Source organism: Trachypithecus francoisi, unplaced genomic scaffold (genome assembly GCF_009764315.1).
Source record: "Trachypithecus francoisi isolate TF-2019V2 unplaced genomic scaffold, Tfra_2.0 Lachesis_group0, whole genome shotgun sequence".
Classification (NCBI taxonomy): Eukaryota; Metazoa; Chordata; class Mammalia; order Primates; family Cercopithecidae; genus Trachypithecus; species Trachypithecus francoisi.
Genome location: NW_022681453.1, coordinates 1,838,478 through 1,858,981, shown reverse-complemented (window position 1 = coordinate 1,858,981; position 20,504 = coordinate 1,838,478). Strand labels below are relative to the sequence as shown.

General features: G+C 39.2%; 1 pseudogene across 1 annotated transcript; it reads right to left on the bottom strand.

Moving 5' to 3' along the window:
* Positions 1-827: 827 nt before the first annotated feature.
* On the bottom strand, positions 828-20,163 carry LOC117084537 (annotated as a pseudogene). Its single transcript, XR_004437486.1, has 3 exons — positions 19,755-20,163; positions 19,140-19,652; positions 828-899 (listed from the first exon to the last, which is right to left on the bottom strand). The product of XR_004437486.1 is annotated as an actin, cytoplasmic 1-like (transcript).
* Positions 20,164-20,504: the final 341 nt, after the last annotated feature.

Here is a 20,504-nt window from a genome sequence, read left to right as displayed (position 1 = left end):
ACTGTACCATACTTTGTTTTTTTAATTTATTTTCCTGTCTCCTTGACAACTTTACTAGATCTGTTTCAATTTCTTTACCATTAGCAAAGAAACTTCTTGGTCAGCATTTTCAGGCAGTTTTTCTATTCAGCCATGGAAAGTAATTTGAAGTTCTTTCTGTGGCAATAGATGTGAAGATTCGGCTGGATTTTGCCTTGCATAAGCTACGTGTGTAATTAAGGAATTTTTCAGATATAAGGGTTCTACGAGTAAGTAGAAGTCAGATTGTCATTGCCAGTACTTCAATGAAAAGACAATTAACTCCATTATAACCAGTTTTGCTACTTTTATTTGGCTAAAAGAATGAGAGATATTAAAATAATTTTAATTGATTTCGTTTCTGGTCAAGAACTAACAGTGGTAACAATTTAAGCCATTATTAGAGCACACTTTAATATTCTATTAACTATACTTTTTTTGTTGTTTGCTTTTTAAGTGGAATCTCATTCTGTTGCCCAGGCTGTAGTGCAATGGCATGATCTTGGCTCACTGCAGCCTCCGCTTCCCAGGTTCAAGTGATTCTCTTGCCTCAGCCTCCCAAGTAGCTGGCATTACAGGTGTGCACCATCATGCTCAGTTAATTTACTTTTATTTTTGTATTTTTAGTAGAGACAGAGTTTCACCATGTCGGCCAGGCTGGTCTCAAACTCCTGTCCTCCAGTGACCCACCCACCTTGGCCTCCCAAAATGCTGAGATTACAGGCATGAGCCACTGTGCCTGGCCTAAAGATACTTTTCCATGCTTTTGGTTTCTATTACACAGTGCTGGTCAAGTTCATTAGAACCATTTAAAATAATACAATGGTGCATCCTATAAGCACTATAAATAACTCTTTTTTGGTCCTCGGTTCTTCAGATCTCTTTTTCTTTAAAATGTGTGTTTGGGTAAGGCAATATTCTCAAGAGGTTCTTTCACCCTGACAGGGCAATGAGACTGATGACTCATCACATATTTGTGCTTGGCCATCCATACATGCTGCATTCCCACATGCTTCAGCCAGTTGTAGTTTCTTCCAATCCTTTTTCTATGCAAAGGGAATTTCTCATAGCTATATATATTGTATTTTCCCCTTTCTCTCCTCTTTTACTTTAAAAATCTTTTAAAACAGTTTTAAACTTATAATAAAAACTGCAACAATCAAAGAATTTTTTTTTCCTGAACCCTTTTAGAGTAAGTTGCTGACACAATGCTTCACCATTCTAATATACTTTAGTTTGTATTCCCTACAAGAAGGATATTCTGCTACACAACCATAATATAATCATCAAGTCAGGAAACAGACATTGATATATTATTCCCATCTGATCCTCTGACCCCATTCAAGGTTTTGCCAATTGTCCTAATAATGTCCTTTATGACAGAGGATCTAGTTTAGAATGCTATATTACATTTAGTTGTCATGATTTTTGCCTCCTTTCATCTGGAATCCTCAGTCTGTCCCTGACCTTGATACTTTGCAAGATTACATGCAGGCTGTGTTTTAGACTATCCCTCATTTGGACTTTTCTGATATTTATGAAAAAATTCAGATTATGTATTTTTGGTAAAAATATTGCAGAAGTACCTCTATGTTATTTTCATTGGATCCTGTCAAGTGTGACAAAACATCTGTTTACTCCTATATTAATGATGTTAAATTTAGTCATTCCCAAAACACCTTTGAAGTGATGTTTGTCCAGTTTATCCACTGAAGAGTTGCTCTTTTTTTTCTTTATAGTTACTATGTATTTTGTGGTACTTTGAGGCTTTATAAATATCCCATTCCTTATTAAATTTCACCCAGTAATTTAGCATTCATTGACATTTGACAGTTGTTAAAAATGATTTTTCTAATTCTATTGTTTCTTCTCTGTTTATTAGTTGATATTCTATTGTAATAAAAAGCTTCCCCTTATCAATTAATTAAAGTATCTATTTACTTACATTAGTAGAATCTGCTGGATTCCTGTTATTTAATGGGTTATAATCTATTTTTATCATTACGTATTTTCATGTCAAACTCAAACTGACCCAGATTTGGCCAGTGAAACTCCTTCAAGTTGGCTTCTTTGTTCTTTTAACATCTCTGTCATTTTTAGCCTTTTGTATTTTTTGGCATAGGATTTCAGAATTATGTTGTACTTTTACTGCTTCAGCTATTTCTCCAAGGGTTACTGTTTCCTTTTAGTGGAAAATGGTATTTAGAAACCAAGATCTGGTGCCAGGTATACTCATTGCTTTTGAAGTGTCCCTGCTCACAGACCTTCTCAATGTGTGGAACTACGAAATGTGTATTTGTGAGTGAGAGAGAATATATATACACATATTTACAAGTATATTTACTTTTGTATCTATCAATATAATTGGAAACTGAATTATACTAACACTTCCAATTCTAATCTAACTTTACAAAGTATATTCTAGTTTTGCCTTTCTATATTTGCAACTCTTTTCTCCAACAGTGAAAAACTTGGCTTTCATTATTCTCATTGTATGTTTTTTATTTAGCCAATCTTCCTATATATAATTGCTCCCCTGACTCATTGCAACTGTATAAATATATTTCTTACTCCACTCAGGCTCCAAACTTCTTAGTGGGCCTCTGCATTCACCTACAGGAGCATTCATCCACCCTCTACCTGGCCACATGACTGCCTACCTAACCACTTAGTCTTTGACCTTCTGAGTAGATGAATAGAGCTGTGCCTATCCCTATTCTACCCTTCTTGTCTCCCACTGCACCCCTGTTCTGGCCCACCTAGTTGTTTTTTAATTGAAATATTCAGGAAGAAAAGAAAGAAGGAAGTTAGGAAGGCAGGTAGGCAGGTAGTTATTACATTCTTTTGATATTCATACATTTTATTCCTAAGATACAGGAGTTATTACCACCTCTTACAGAGATTAGGACACAAAAAGATTAAGCCTTTGCTCAAGTCTGTAGAACCAGTAGCCAGTGGGAGTGCAAGATAAACTTAGGTTGTTCTAGATATCACCTCCAGTGTCTTTTAAGTTAGGATTAACCACAATATCTAAATGGGAGTCTCCAGTTTTATCATTAGTGGTTCCTTTCTGGAAGTTCAACAGTAGCTCATGGGCCCAGGCAAGGGGCCTGAAGGATGGATATGCACTTCCAAGTGCCAGGAGTACCTCAGGAGCACTCACCTAGACTTTTCTCCCTCTAAGTCTCAACAACATAGCCAGGAGTGACATTCAGAAAGTTCAACAACTAGTAAGTCTAAGGGATGGGCCAATAAGAGTGGATGTTGGATATAGTGTGGGGGAAGAATCTTGTAGCCCTGAAATGTGGCAGATTTTAGTCATTAGGAGGGTCAGGGGCTGACAGAATAGCAGTGGTAATACTTGTGGTCTTGAACAACGCTATTTACTAACCAGTATGGAACAATGTCAATATTTACATAATTAGTGTGCCTTTCGAGTGGTTGAATGGATGGAAATCAGGCAGACATCAATATGCATCTTTTCACTTGGCAGGAATGAAAAAGGAAAGAAATACACAAACTCTCCAAGAGTACACTGAGGGTAAAACCAATAAACTTGACACCGAAATGACATGTTTGAAATATTAACTCGTATGGTTTCTGTTGCTCCTTGTTTCTTCTTATCTTAACTAGGAACCACCCATTACCTCTGTTAGAAACGTTGTAACAGAAGCAGAGAGACCTCAGGGTCTCTGAGTGTAAAAAGAAATCCGGTTGAAAGTTTTCTTCCTCCTAAGCCCAGATGAAGTTTTCCTGAATTAAAGAGAGAGTCAGAGAATTGGAGGGTAAATAACAAGAGATTAAATTCAGTGTGTTTATGAAAGATGAGTTCTGTGCCCTTTGCCATCCCTCCTTAAACGCAGGGTAGAGTAGAGAACAGAAGTTCAGGTAAGATTCGGGAACCCTGAGAAGAGTTTTCCCTCATGCCTCTGTGACGGTGAGGCATAGAATAATTTTCTTGTTCCCAAAAGAAGCCTGGGAAAGATGAATAGCCTCAGACAGCCCCATTGCAATGCCTATAATAGCAATATCATTTTCGTGCTTCAGAGAGGGAATGGCAACAACTGATGCACAAAGCAATACATAAGGGAACAAGGGACAACTCAACAGTGACCACCATGGCACATAATAGGGAGGAAAATGTCTTAGGGGATGCCAAAGAGTATAGATGATGACTCAGAAACAATGACTATTCCAGTGCCTTGTGGCAAACAATATATACAATCTGCTAATTAAATGCAATCGCAAGGAAAATGGGGATGATCTCTGAACTCTCTTCTCTCTTTCTTTAGGGAATCAGGAATTTTAATAGCAATTGAGCTCAGTTACAGAAAAATAAAATTACATTTCTTGCACACCTAGGTTGTTGGGCTGATATTCTTTCTCACTACACCTGGTACTAATCAATATAGATACATCAGGATTTTATGCTCTTCTTTCCAAGATGGCCCAAAGTAAACTGCCCGTGTGTGAAAGAGACAATTCTGACTCAGCAGTGCTAACAGCTCAAAGATACTCAATGCAGGAAGAAACTTTTGAACTCTACTATTTTGCAAGTGACAGTGACTTGGGGAAATATAATTATCCTAGACAGTTTTACCCATATGTAGCATCTGTTTTGCAGTCAGTTCCTGCTGTTTGAATACACTTTGGCAGCAGGCTTGACTGAGGCACAAAGGAGTCAAGTAGCTTGACCGGGCCACACAGAGAGGTGGCTGCTCAGTCCACCTTGGGATCTGGGACCTCTATGGCATTCAATTATCTGCTATAAACACTGGGTCTTCCTGCCTTATGAATGCAGCTGCAGTCTCTTGCTGAAAAATTCGCATCCTTTCACGTAGAAGGCGTAATTAAGAACACAGCTGCAAATTGGCTCTTCTCAACAATTTTCCCTGCTGTCCCATAAAATGTGAAAAATGCGGGCCAGTACATTGATTAGACAGACTCTTAGGGTTGAATTGTGTGCAATCTACCCACTTCTGGCACTTTGCAGTAAGTTTTTGCTCTTCAACTGGAATTTAAGGAATGGAAAATAACAGCGCCTGGATGGTTCTTGGTTGGGCACCTCAGGGACACGGAGGGAAAGAATATAATCAGTGCGTATCATCATGTGACTATGTAATACATGCACATACACACACACACACACATACACTTTTTCTTGATGGCAGAGAGTATATTCTTTTATGGGAAATATTGATCTATTTATCTTTTCTCTGAATTTTTTGAGTGAAGAATCTTTTAGACAGCTAGTCATTCTGTGAGATGAATAGGAAAAGAAAATCTAGGTGGATGTACATTAGGAAAAAACTTCCTAAGGGTTTCTTGTTCCTATTTTAGCAATATTTTATTGTGTAGTGGATGTGCTACATACATTGAGATAAGATGTCCTGGGTTTAATTTCCAGAACCACTACGTAAGTTCTGAGCCCTTAAACACTTAACTTGAGTTCTAGAATCTTCTATTTCTTCATCTATGGAGTTGGAGTGATTAGTCATCTTATGTAGTTACGAATATCAACATGGCAAATTTTTGTTGTCTGCTATCATGTTGGTCCATAGTATGGGATCAATAAATTGTGTGATTACCCAAATCTTCATTGAGACATAAACAAGTCTGTCAAAGGGAAAGAGAGAAATCTAGCTTTATTTTCATTTAATTATCATTAGCAGTATGAGAAGAGACTAATGCAGTTCCATAGAACTGATTGGAAAAATTATCTTGGCTAAGAAATGGGTGAAGGAACCGATTAGAATTTGAAAATGCTGGATTTATGTTTTGTGTTTTAACACACATATTATTATCATAATATTTGTGTGAAATAATTTTTATTAGAACAAGACCAGTAAAGTCAAGAAAAGAATGGAGAATGTTGCTTTAATGTAAGTTCTCTGAACAACCTCTATTCAGGGGGAAAAAACCCAACAATAAAAATCCTTGTAACCTAATCCTAAAGGAAGGAGAGAGAAATGGTGCTGCGGTGTCAATTGTTAAAGCGTGCCACCTGCGGAGGACAAGGTACAGGGAAGCCACCATAAAGATATAGGAGATGTTTTCCTTGGTCTTTATTCACTTCACTCTGGTTCTTAGCCAAATAATGAGCTCAAGAGAGTTCTTGGCAGTTTCACAGCAATCTCCCAGCTGAATTTTCCCACTCCCATTCTCTAGTTAGCTGCAGACAATGCACAGCTGCCTCCTCTGTGGAAGCATCCAGACAAATGACTGGGCCCCCATAGAATACGGGGCCCCATATTGTGGGATGAAACAACTGACAGTGACAGGATGCTTTGTCTTTACATGGTCCCCAAAAGCAGAGGAAAATGGCAAGGGTATAGCAACAACTTGCAATGGAGGGGAATTTACACTATTCCTCCTGGGCTGCTGCCCTACTTTAGCTCCTCGGGAAGATCCAGCAAGAAGAAAAGGCAAGATTCAGCGGTTTGCACAGGCACAGTTAATGCACCTATATCCTCCCTGCAGATGTAAAGTCAGATTTTAAACCCACAAAGGACATCTCAAATTGGAAAGTAATACATTCCATTAAGTGCTTCTCAGCTTTTCTGTACCCTTTCAACCACCCACTCCAGTCCGCCTACCACATTTATTCATAAAGAAATGAGCTGCAGAAATAAAAAGACATGCACGTAAATAACATTCTTTGTAGAATAAAACAGATGTGTAAATCTCTGCTGGTACATATTCTAATGAAAAAGATTACATTAGTCCTAAGTATTCACCGTATATAGAAGAGGAGAGCTTTTAAGATGTGAAGAAGCACAGATTCCCTGTGGTTAAAAAGAAAAAAAAAAGGCCTCTGGATTTGCGATGTCAAGGGCAGTGCTACTCCACAATTTAAGTCCCCACAAATGCCATTCAAAGCCACAGTACTTATACTGGAGACAGATGAGCACAGGACACTTGGACGGTAGGGGAGGCATTGTTTAACCTTTGTTCTTCACATCCCTGGGGAGAGCAGACAACACCTCTATTTTCAATGTTTCTTCAGAATGATTTCCCGCTTGGAGGATTGACAGGTACTCTGATTATCTGCCTAAGGAAAATGAAGGGATAAACAGCTGAGAAATGAAGACTGACTTGAAAGGACTACATCAAAGAGTGTGTGTTACACTTGGATAAAGAAGAGTATAAAAAGGGGACAGGCAGAAAAATGTCAGATTAGCACCTAAATATATTTTGAAGAGAAACATAGCATTTTGCCAAAATGATCTTTACTTGAATAGCAACAGTTCCAGATTGTCACTGTCACAAGCCTAGAGATTTATTTGAGGAAGATAAATGCCCTTTTCTCTTTACCATCTAGAACAGGGTCTGTAATGGAGGTCTTGAGCCATCTCATTCAGCAGTCTAAGGGAGAAGCCAGGGATCTTTATTTGAAAGTTTTCTCCTTATGAGTGAATCTGATAGAAGCCAGGGTGAAGAATACTTTTATTATTGCTTACTTTTGGTAAATAATAAGGTGTTCACCTGTTGGTACATCATCCCAAACCCAGAATCTCTGTTTGTTTAAGGAATCAGAATCGACTCTCCCCAGTCCCATTGTTTAAAATGCCCTTCTCATACTGCTAATCTATTTTAACCAGAGAGGTTGAAAGATGTCTGCTTGAATACTGCATTTGATTCCCTCCTGCACTAAATCGTCTTGTACACATTATCCATCTTCTCACCCTTAACTCAACTTTAGATGATTTTTAGCAGAGATATCATGTAGCTGAATATCACCCCTAATAATGGTATTTATTCCAGGTGGATACTCAACTGACTAGGGGTAGACTTAGAGATGAAGAAGATGGTGTTAGAAATAAAAGACTATTTCCTATCCAACCTTCTAGTTCCAACAGGTACTTTTTAACAACATAAGACTGACTTGTTTTTTCCTTGAAGAGAACAGTGTTAAGGGTGTTTTCCAATGCAATTTTAGCATTTTTGAAAGGAAAACAGGAAGAGAGCTGAAGAAAGGAATGCTATGGCCATGGCAACCAAAAAAAAAGAGCAGCAAAAGCAGATGATTGATGGCTATATAAAATCAATGTTTATCTGTTCTGTTTTAATCTCATCGAGTTCAATGATCTGGTGGGCTGCAGGAGAATTTTCTGTCAAAAGTAGTTGTAGAAGTGAGTGATGAAGCCTTTTGAAACATCCCTGTATTATCTTCCTCTCACTGAATTAGAAAACAGAGCCGTGGGCAAAGGCTATTTGTATGACCTTTCAGCAGTGCGATGTCTACGTTGCCCACTATGTCAAGGCCCAGGCATGGCAGAGAAATTCATTTGTGGTCTGGACAAATGTGGTCGTTAGGCCTTTATCTCTTGATCCTTGGCCATGACTTGCACTGCTTTAATCCCCATACTCATATCGCCTCTGAGGCAGGGCGTCATTCTTGTCATTAAGAGCGCGTGCGATTTTGTGCATGTTTGTCTCTGTATGCATTCTCCTAACTCACACTCCACCTTTTTTTTTGTTTGTTTTTTAAAAACTGAAACACTGAGTCCTTGATGACAGGATATGAAAAAATGCTGTGGATAGCCTTTGCTTCAGAATCTGTGACATAGCTGTGTTTCTATCTATCCTAGTACTATGGCCATGTACCTTCCTTTGTGGGGCAGGAAAAGGTAGATCAGCTTGTGGCTGTGAAGAAAGCACAGCTCTGGATGGAACATCCACTTGATCTCCAACCTTAAGGAATACATTCATCCTTTCCCTGGTCCTGTGAACCCTAACAGTCTGCAGAGTTCATTTATGTATTTTTTCTTTGCAATTCTCTGCTCTCCCCATCTCTTCTACAGGGAACAGGGTACTGTTGTCATTTTTGCTATGAGGATAATTTAGAATATCTGGGTAACATAAGGGATGAGCATCAAACCTGCAAAGAACTTGCTGTCAGATTCAGTGGTTTGTTTTTTTCAGCTATGCCAAAAAGAAAATGTCAGAAGGAAAAGAATTTTAAAGGTCTAAATGGTTATCGTTGTCTTTTGTGTTTGAGACAATGCAAATAGACCCAATCACTCTCTGCTGTGTTTGTGTGTCTAAGGAGACTGACAGGTACACTCCACCCAGAGCAGAGCCCAGTGTAAGGGAGCTATTATTCACGGAGTGTGGTCATGTCTGTGTTCTCCTTGTGTATGCAAATATAATTTGCCAGCTCCCTTTGCTCAGAAAGAGCCTCTCTCTCCCCTACTCCCTTCGATTCTTCCTCACAGGGTTGTTCTACCCAACGTTATTGATGTTGTGTCTCAAGGGTCCTTAAAGCACATCTTCTTTCCTCCCATCTGCCCCTGCTCCACTCACCTCACCTGACCCCTGGCAAGGCCCCATTCTTCACACTTGCCAAATTCAGCCCTGCTGGGTTGTAGGAAACATCGTGTTCAGCCTGGCTGTAATCCAGAAAGGTTAAGAGGGATTTCCTGGGGAAGGGGCAAGGGGGACAACACCTTGTTGATGTCTGCATTCTATATCACGTTACAGATGATGGCTTGATGGCATGGAGAAAGTGAATAATATTGACTTCACCCCATCCTTTTAAGGCCATCATGCTCAAAGCCATGGGAGTCCTTATGGCATTTTCAGCAGGGAACTAGAAATGATCTAGACATCTACATCAGGCTTCCCTCAGGGTATTGAATACTGAGGAATGAGCCCCAGATTTTCATCATATCACACTCATGATTGCCCCCTTCCCACACCTCCTGCTCTTACAGAAGAGAACATTGGAGAAAGCTAACTGCCGCAGATTTGACTGCTGGCCAGATCCTTGGCAGAGACATGTGCTGGATGGAGCCAAGCATTTGTGGCTCTAGAACCAGCAGAGTGGTTTTGTGATGCAGACTTGTGCAACCCAGGTGTCATGCTGTGGCTCCAATCAGAGGATATGCACATACCATCAGCAAGACCTCTGCAGCGTGCTGTCAGTTCCCAAGTACATTGCTCTCTGGAGTGTGGCCAAGGTCCACTGTGACAGTCCAGGTTGTGCTGGAGTTGCTGTAATATCCAAGCCATAACTGATGTGTTAGGAGCACCTTCAGTGTATAATGGTAGAAAATCACCTAAATGCCCTTAAGAAAACCAGGCAGCCTGCTGTGTGGGCTGTGCTCCACAAGCGAACACAGAATTGTCAGCAAATTCTTTCCTGAGATGTCACCATTGAAAATTTATGCTGCACATTAGGTCCTCCCTTGTTTGTAATGCTGACTATGAATGCAGGCACTTGATTTCTCCTCATTTTGCAGATGAGTTGGTTTGAAGACTGGAATTAAAACACGAATCGCTTATCAGATAGCAGCAATGAATGTGGCAGGAAGCCTAGAATCCGGACTTCATTTTCTTTCTCTGTCCCTTTCTTTCTCTTCTATTTTGCTTTTCAAATGGTTGTTGTTTGTATGGTTCACCTTGATTAAATTGGTTCCTAAAATATTTTTGATATAAGCATGTAAATGATGTTTGGTAAGAAACATACATTTTAGCTATGTCAGTGCTAATAGAACTTTCAGCTGTGATGCAAATATTCTGCATCTGTGCTGTCCAATTCAGTAGCCACTAGCTACATGGGGCTATTGAGCATTTGAAATTTGACTAATGTGACTTAGGAAGTGAATTTTTCATCTTATTTACTTTTAATTAAACTAAATTTAATTTTAAATAGCCACTTGCGACAACTGGCCACCATATGGAATGGTGCAGATTTATAGACCAACCCATTCATTTTACAGATGGGAAAGTGAGACCCAGGGAGGCTACTGGAATTTGCCCAAGAACACAGGCATGATTAGTAGTTGACTCAGGCCATCTAAAAGATTAGTCATCATCTTCTGACTCATAAAATAGTAAGTTCTGATATCTCAACATAAGGTTTTAAGACTCTTTGCACCTTAAAAACGAAATGAAACAGGCAAAACCAAAAATGCTATTACATTTTGTGCCAGGTTAACTTTTTGCATAATTTTCTGTTAAAAAACAGGCCCCAAGAGGAAAATCGCACTGGCGAAAGCTGCCTGTTATTCCACATAAAACCCTAGAGTGGCGCTGTTGTATAACTTCTGATGCTTGCAAAAGCCAAATAAAAAACCCCAAACCAGTGAAAAGCCACCTTGTTCTTCCTATTCCTGCTCTGTCCACCTCCAGCAGTTTATTCTTTTATGTTCAGATCTTTGAATATTTTACTTCGTAGAAGAAAGAGAAATACAAATCTTTCTGTAGGTCTACAAAAATAGATTTCCATATGTGGGAGGGAGAAAGTCTGAAGTTTGGTTCTTGTTTCATAAGGTATTGAGGATACTATGGAGGTTAATCCCTTGAGGAAGTTTAAACATATATTTATCAGTTTTTCAATAGATAAGATTAAGCTGGCACAGAGACATAACTCATCAATACTCTGACTTCCTGCTCTCTGAGGACACATTCTTCAATGACATCTCAGATCTCTTAAATTATGAGTCTTGGTCAGAATGTCTTTTTCCGGGAAAGGTTGGGGTAACACGATTTGTAGACTGCGGTAGGATAAGCACATTTGACACATAATGTGTGGTTTCAGTCTAAGGCTTCTACAGACCTCACTAAAAGGCACATTAAGAATTTTTTTGTGTGTGTAAGCAACCCAGCACTTTAGCATCTGGGGTCCCCCGATTCAGAGCCTCCCATCCTATTAGTGTTGTTCTCTCTCCTGGAGAGAACACTTCATGTAGACATTCAGTGATGCCACATGCCTTGTAATTCCCTTAAAAGTGAATGAATGTGTTAATTTTAATAAATGTTGATTAATTGCAGTTTGATTTGCGTTTTGAAGAACAAAGGCATCGCAAATACAAGTACTTGGCAGATTTTTCTTAGTTGCTTTGAAGGTTTTCACAGCAGATGGCAGTGTTGCTCTGCAGATGCTACTGAGCCAGCCTGGTGGAGACAACGAAAATTCCTACACATGCTCTCCAGGCAGCGCTACAAGATCCGCACCCCTAAAATTAGAGCCTGGACACAGACCGAATGAAGAGTCCAAGCAGAATTCCAAAGAATCACTGAGACTGCTGTGAATTCAAAATATGGGGATTATTTGAACCTTCTTCTGTAATTTAATTCAATGAAGTCAGATTGAGCTCCTGACAAGTTCAGAATCACATATCTGAATAAAATGGTCAAAAATTTCAAACAAGGGTTGATTGTGTTTGTGAGTCAGGGGAGGCAGAGAAAAGGACAGAAAAGAGGTGTTGATGATACTATAATATGCAGCATATAGATACACACATCTCATTAATTTACACTATCTACATTACATATATATATCACAGTAAGTCAATGATTACTGCTACAAAGATAAAAATCTCTTGTTACAGGTACACAGAGAGGGAGTCAAACCGAATACTTTCCTTGTCTACAGAAGGAAGATAGGATTATTAATCTTCTAAGGTCGCTTCCAGCTCTGACATTCCAGACGTTTGTGAATATTTTCATACATTGTGGTACTTCTACACCTTCAGCATTTGCGAAACAGACCATTGTCCTTCAAATCACACTAGCATGAGGGAAGCCATGGAGCTGGGTTACTCTCAATGTCATATCTTTTTTGGCCTTTGGATGTTATTTAGCAAGACTTGTCCAAATTGCATGTGATAGTGACCAAAGCAATTAGGGAGATTGATTTGGCATGCATCATTTCATTCTCCACTCCCTACAGGGAGAGATGGAGGAGCCCATCAGGGTCCAAGATAACTAAATTTGATTTTGCCCCAATTAAGACATTAACTTTGCAAGTTGTTTTGATGTTGTTATATTTAACTTAAACTTTATTATTTTAAAAATAAGTGTCTCAGAAAGAAGATTTTCAAAATTATATTAAATGTACTTGTCCTTTCTAAAGGTCTTTCTGTCTCTTTTATGTTAGTTTATTGTTTGAAAAAAATCAAAAAACAAAAAACACTAGTAACTTTCCAAATTTGTCTTATGTTACTTTCTGAGTCTGTGTATCATGTATTAAGTCACATCAATCTGTTCATTAATTTTAGGTTGTTTCATTACATTACTATTGTTTATATGTCATTTGAAGGCATTAAAATGCCACAGAATAATAACCTTGAACAAAAAAGCATGGCTGAAACAGCTCTGATATTTTCTAGGTATTGATTCCCTAATTAGATTAGAGTCCCTCTTTGACAGAATTCCAAGAAGGTAAAGGGCTAGGCCATGATTCACAACTGGTTGGGTCTGGTCCCAGTGACCATAGTGATGCACATTCATTCAACAAACAGTAAGGGTCCACAGTGGGCCTGGCTCTCTGTGCTGTCAGTATTGCCCACACAGCTATATGGTGAGTAGCAGGAAAGGCAGCCTGAGTTTTGGAGTCTGTTCCAATCTGTTTTCATGTCTGCCTCAGAGAAGGAAGAGCCATTAGAAATTACTGAGGAGAGCCGAAATGGGAGGTGGTATGAAAAGGGATGCTGAGGCCTTCCTCTCTGTGTGCCTGGAAGCAGTGTATAACTTCTAGGCGATAGGACTGGACTTTACGGTAATTTTTGGAGCAGCCTCAAAGACCCATGAACTCAGAGCTTGAAGGTAAAATCAGTTTTCCAGTGCTATAATGGCAGCAGATAGTTTCTGACAAGGCAGCTAATGGTTTTGTAAAATTTTGAGAGATGCTGGGAGTGTTGTGGTTCTTTTGCTGAAATGTTCACTACAGATTTTTATGCTACACTATGATTATGAAATGTCTACTACAGAAAATATTAATTGCTTGATTTTGCTTTCTTCCAGTTAAGTTCTCTACACTTCCGTGGTGAGAGTTCTTGCAGATAGGACAAGCCAAGTTATCCCATAAGACTCAAGTGTCCTGCTGTGCGCTCCTGTTGACCTACATAATAGCTATCCCCTAGAAGTAAGCTGAGCCTTTTGCACTTGAAAAAAATCTATCTGTCTATCTATCCGTCTATCTAATCAAACATTTGCCATGTGTTAAGTGCTTGCAGATGCTTTACTTCATTTAATCTTCACAACACTGTGAAGTAGATACACTAGTGACATTTTATTGAGGATAAGAAAAGTTTCATCTCAGAGACAGGATTTAAATTCAATTCTGTGGAATTCTAACGTGGATGTTCCTGCAGCTTCCAAATACAAGTATCCCCACAGGGACCTTTGGTACATGGGTGGGAGGTAGGCTGATCTGTTCTCCACGTCTACTGAAGCATTGGTATTCATTTTATGAATGCAGCAGTGGAGGGACACCAAACTAGGTAATAAGACTGTTCCTTCGCATCTCCATCCACCTTCATTTTATTAACATTTGTAAATCTGCTAATTTTCAGAGACTAGGGCACAGTATTGCAGACACCAGCATGTTTGAGAAGGAGCAGCAGCCCTGGATGTCTCACTTGTTCAAGATTTGGTTATCTTAACATTCTTATGATGCATGAACTTCCTTGTTCTTCAATTGTTAAAGAACACTGCTGGGCCATTGACATTTGGTTAATCCGTGAAGACAAAGACTGATCTTCTGAGTAAAGTCCTCATTGTAGAAAAAGTGAGGTAGCTAGATAGATGACATTTGAGCTTGACTATAATATGTCATATATGCAGTCTTAAAGAGGTTTCCAGGGCATTATTTTTTTTAATTTAAAAATGAAAGTTTAAAGGTAAATTGCACTTAAAAGAGGAAAAAATTAAATGTAGACAGAATGTTGGTAGTAGGGAAAATAAGAGTCAACCCAGGGTTTACTTTATAATTAGAAGTAGCAATTAAATAGAGATGAGCTTTGTAAGAATTACAGTGAACTAAAATGAAACTGTGCCTGAATGGGGTCTGCTTACTTCTGCTCTTTATCTGATAACCATGGAAGAACAGAAGAGCAAGAATAGTAAAGTTGTATTAACAATGGCTGGTGAATTCATACTTGTCTTCTAATATTCCATATATCCATCCATGTTCTTTGATGTACAACAAATCTCATGATTGGCAAATAAAGTGCATTTGTTGAGTATCCTAAAAAGAATTTTTAAGTTACTCCACAAAACTTCAGTGATATACAAAATATCCTAGTTTCTAAAACTCACCTTATAAACCTATACTTCACTAGAATAATACATTTTTGAGTTCTTGAGTTACATAAAACAGCAATGAGTGTCTCTGAGAAGGAAAAAATCATGTAATCAATATCTTTGTAATGTTAAAAAATATGCAAATATTCTGTAGAAAAAATTGTTGCCTAGTTATACTGTTATCAGGAAAACTACTTCCCATTTGCATGACAGTTGAATTTTGGTGGCCTTTTTTTACCCAATACTTTGACAATGCCTTTTTCACTCGATACCTTTGACAGTTTTTCTCTGAAATAAGCCCAGAAATTAATATTAAGCTTGGCAAGTAAAATTTATACTGGATCTATTATATAACAGTGAAATCTTGGACTGGCTCCTAAGGTTGGCCTGAGTGTCCTCATACTTTATCAAAGTAAATAGATTGCCAAAATGGTGCTCTAGATATTCCTATTTTTGTGTTTAAACAAAATGGTGGCTAACTTAAAAATGAGGCTCTGTGATGACTAGGAATAGATGCTTTATTGCAGCTTTTGATTGTTATATGTAAAATATAAAAGAAATCTTAGTTTTACTTTTTCCTTCTTTTATAAACCACAAATTTATTAGTTCAAGTAAGTCCAAGGCACTTTACAAAGCCCCAGATGATGATTTTGCAATGTATAAAATGCTTTCATGTACACTATAACTTTTATTTTTATATTCCAGATGTTCATGAAATAATAGTGAACACCAATGACCCAAAGAAGCGAAGAGCTAATTAAATAATGCTCTGCTTAATTTTCCATTTTTATTTCTAGTTTTATTTACTTCTTAATTGTTTATTTGCATCATGGCTAATTTTCACATCAGAATGACTGCAAGTTGCATTAGGACATGACAGTGGTTTTAGAGTTGACAATTTAAGGTTTGATATAAAAATGAATAGGATTTCCTCAAAAAGAGGATTAGGATTTTGCCTGGGGAAAACTGGTATTTTCTCAGTCTGTGATCACACTGATGAAGCTTAGAAAGTAACTCTAGGCTCCTGAATATATTTCTAAGGCCCTGGAATATAATTCTTGCTCTGTACATGGGAAGAGTTTTGTGAGTCCACGTGGACTGTATAGGTGATGCTCTGATGAGCACCTTCAAAAAGATAAAAGAGTAGCTGTGGAAAGTGCCTGGTGGCCTGTTGGGTACAGACAGACACCACAAAAATAAGGCCAAAGATATGGTGGTGACATACTTCTTGACATTCTGGAATAATGCTCTTGATTTCTCTGAAGGATTTGCATATTTATATGTAAAATTAGGAACAGGAGAAAATATGATGTTAAACTTTTTCTTCCTGAAAATGTGATGGGAATATGAAAATCATAATAAGACATTTTATTGCAAAAGATAATAGCCAATGAGGAAAAGATCTCTGATTGCTGGTAGCCCTGATATGTTGGCTTTGCTATGCTAAATATTCAGATAGGGGTATTTATTTCTTTGTCATAGTTAAAGGAATGTATTTGTATATGTTGTTTCCTTGAATTTATAAACAAAAAATATATAAAATGTAACTTTTAAAATATATACTGAAGGGATAGCAAATTTATTTACTAACTTTTCAAAGCAGGCAATGTGTCTGTGGTCACATTGAAAGATCAGTATTATTTCCAATGCCATGCCACGCCATGCCATCTCATATAACTATTAACTTATGAGACAAAAAACTGATTTGGTGTGTTTTTTCAATGAAGGGAAGAAAAAATGAGTGCCCTAGAATTCCTGTAAACTTTACTACCTTGACATAATGAGAACTCCCCACTGGAGATATGATGATGGTTTGTGGAAGTGGCTAAGAATCATATAGCACTATCTGAATAACCACATTTGAGATTGTCTGCTCTAAGCTAACCATAAGAGCAAATTTAGTTTTTTTTTTTTTTTTCCATAAGGAATGTTTACTGTGTGTTTTTCTTTTCCTAAAATTCACTATATGGTATACAATAAAGAAGATGTCTGCTAACTCATGGCTGAACACAGTGAGACAAAGACAGGGTACTACAACATAAGCGTTAATAGACACAAAATTCTGAGTCATAAAACATGAGAAAAACTATCCCCCTTGAAACCAAACTGTCTTGAAAGAATATCTGTCTCGTATAAGCAATCATAATTATTGTCAATAATATAGTTTTACTCTAGGAGCAGATCTCTACCCGAAAACAGTTTAGGTCTTTTTGGATGCATTCGGTTATTCTCCAATAAATATCAGTGACGTGGTTTGGCTCTGTGTCCCCACTAAAATTTCACCTTAAATTGGAATAATTCCCACATGCTGTGGGAGGGACCCAGTAGGAGGTAATTTAATCATGGGGGTGGGTCTTTCCAGTGCTGTTCTCATGATGGTGAATAAGTCTCACGAGATCTGATGGTTTTATAAATAGGATTTCCCCTTCACAAGCTCTCCTGCTTGCCACCATGTAGGAAGTGTCTTTGTTCTTCCTTTGTCTTCTGCCATGATCGCAAGACCTCCCCAGCCATGTGGAACTGTGAGTCCATTAAACCTCTTTCCTTTATAAATTGCCCAGTAAGGTAGTATCTTTGCAGCAATGTGAGGATAGACTAATGTAATCAGCCACAGGTATTATTAAATATAGTCTGGTTTAGTAGAAGTGGTACTAGATCTTGAATTTTAATTTTAACCTGAGCTATGTCAAGTTTTCTCAACAGAAGATTCCAGGCTTAGTTTAATTAATAAAAACTAGTAAATAAAAAGGTGATATAGATTAATTAGATCTGGAGAAGCAGTAGGAAATATTCCTCATGGTTGTAGCCCAAGCATAATAAGAAAATTTAAAATGGAACTACAATGTCAGAAAGAGAAAATAGAGAGAAATTTGTGATCCCATCTATCTTTTAATTTTTAATTTATAACAAAAAAACATAGAGGGTGTGTATATTTTGGCAGATGTAGTTTGTCATAGTATGCAATACAAAGGATGTTTTTGGGTTTGGAGATGATAAAAGATATTTTCATAAAGTGTCAGTGTGAAGAAAAAAATAAATGAAAATATAAGGGCCCTTCTGCTTTCCTTGTGAAAGGGAAACAAGCATTCTGTAGGCCTATTTGTTGCAGACACTCTGAACTTCCAGATCTACATGACCGTAAAATGTTAACATACAAGATTTCTGCTTAGATTCATTTCAAAATACTGAATGACTTATTGGACTTATAGAGAAGTAGCAAATTTGCAATGATTTGATCATCACATTTCACTTCTTATAAATCTTGGGCATCTCATTAGACTTGTGACTAAACTTGATGAAATATATGCTATGTATATGTAACTTCAACAAAGAAAAATATTTGTGAGCTTGCTTTTTTTTTTTTTTTTCCTCATTTGTAAGGTGTGCACTTTTATTCAACTGGTCTCAAGTCAGTGTACAGGTAAGCCCTGGCTGCCTCCACCCACTCCCAGGGAGACCAAAAGCCTTCAGATATCTCAAGTTGGGGGACAAAAAAGGGGGGGCACGAAGGCTCATCATTCAAAATAAAACAAAATAAAAAAGTATTAAGGTGAAGATTAAAAAAATTTGCATTACATAATTTACACGAAAGCAATGCTATCACCTCCCCTGTGTGGACTCGGGAGAGGACTGGGCCATTCTCCTTAGAGAGAAGTGGGGTGGCTTTTAGGAGGGCGAGGGACTTCCTGTAACAATGCATCTCATATTTGGAATGACTATTAAAAAAAGAACAATATACAATCAAAGTCCTCGGCCACATTGTGGAACTTTGGGGGATGCTTGCTCCAACCTACTGCTGTCACCTTCACCATTCCGGTTTTTAAATCCTGAGTCAAGCCAAAACAAAACAAAACAAAACAAAACAAAACAAAACAAAACAAAACAAATAAAGCCATGCCAATCTCATCTTGTTTTCTGCGCAAGTTAGGTTTTGTCAAGAAAGGGTGTAACGCAACTAAGTCACAGTCCCCCAGAAGCATTTGCAGTGGACGATGGAGGGGCCAGACTCGTCACACGCCTGCTTGATGATCCACATCTGCTGGAAGCTGGACAGCGAGGCCAGGATGGAGCCAGCCACCCATCCACACAGAGTACTTGCGCTCAGCTGGAGCAATGATCTTGATCTTCATCGTGCTGGGCGCCAGGGCAGTAATCTCCTTCTGCATCCTGTCGGCAATGCCAGGGTACATGGTGGTGCCACCAGACAGCACTGTGTTGGCGTACAGGTCTTTACGGATGTCCACGTCACACTTCATGATGGAGTTGAAAGTAGTTTCGTGGATGCCACAGGACTCCATGCCCAGGAAGGAAGGCTGGAAGAGAGCCTCAGGGCAGCGGAACTGCTCGTTGCCAATGGTGATGACCTGGCCATCGGGCAGCTCCTAGCTCTTCTCCAGGGAGGAGCTGGAAGCCACTGTGGCCATCTCCTGCTGGAAGTCCAGGGCGACATAGCACAGCTTCTCCTTGATGTCACGCACGATTTCCCGCTTGGCCGTAGTGGTGAAGCTGTAGCCGCGCTCAGTGAGGATCTTCATGAGGTAGTCAGTCAGGTCCCGGCCAGCCAGGTCCAGACGCAGGATAGCGTGGGGGAGGGCATACCCCTCGTAGATGAGCACAGTGTGGGTGACCCCGTCACCGGAGTCCATCACGATGCCAGTGGTACGGCCAGAGGCGTACAGGGACAGCACAGCCTGGATGGCCACGTACATGGCTGGGGTGTTGAAGGTCTCACACATGATCGGGGTCATCTTCTTGTGGTTGGCCTTGGGGTTTGGGGGGCCTCAGTCAGCAGCACGGGGTGCTCCTCAAGAGCCACACGCAGCTCATTGTAGAAGGTGTGGTGCCAGATCTTCTCCATGTCGTCCCAGCTGGTGACGATGCCATGCTCGATGGGGTACTTCAGGGTGAGGATGCCTCTCTTGCTCTGGCCCAGATATGAATCCTTCTGACCCATGCCCACCATCACTCCCTGGTGCCTGGGGCGCCCCACGACACGACAGAGGGGAAGACGGCCCGGGGGGCATCGTTGCCCGCGAAGCCGGCCTTGCACATGCCGGAGCCTTTGTCCACAACGAGCACGGCGATATCATCATTCATGGTGAGCTGGCGGCGGATGTGAACGCGCGGCGGAGTGGCGAAGGCGAGGCTCTGTGCTCGCGGGGTGGACGCGGTCTCGGCGGTCGTGAGCTTGTTTTAAGTTAAATGAAGTAATGCAAATCATGAATGGGACATTAATGAGGTCACTAGCATTTTTGGGAATAATGCATTATCAGTTGATGCAGGAATGATTATTTATGGTTGGATTTATTTGTAGCATAAAAGCAGTCAGGATAGCTATTTGAATGGAGATTAAAGCGAGCCACAATTAAAACGGAATTAAAGGAAAAATAAGTTCCTGAAATGATCTATGTTGAAGATAAATTTATGGTAGAAATAAAATTATCTGGAGACTT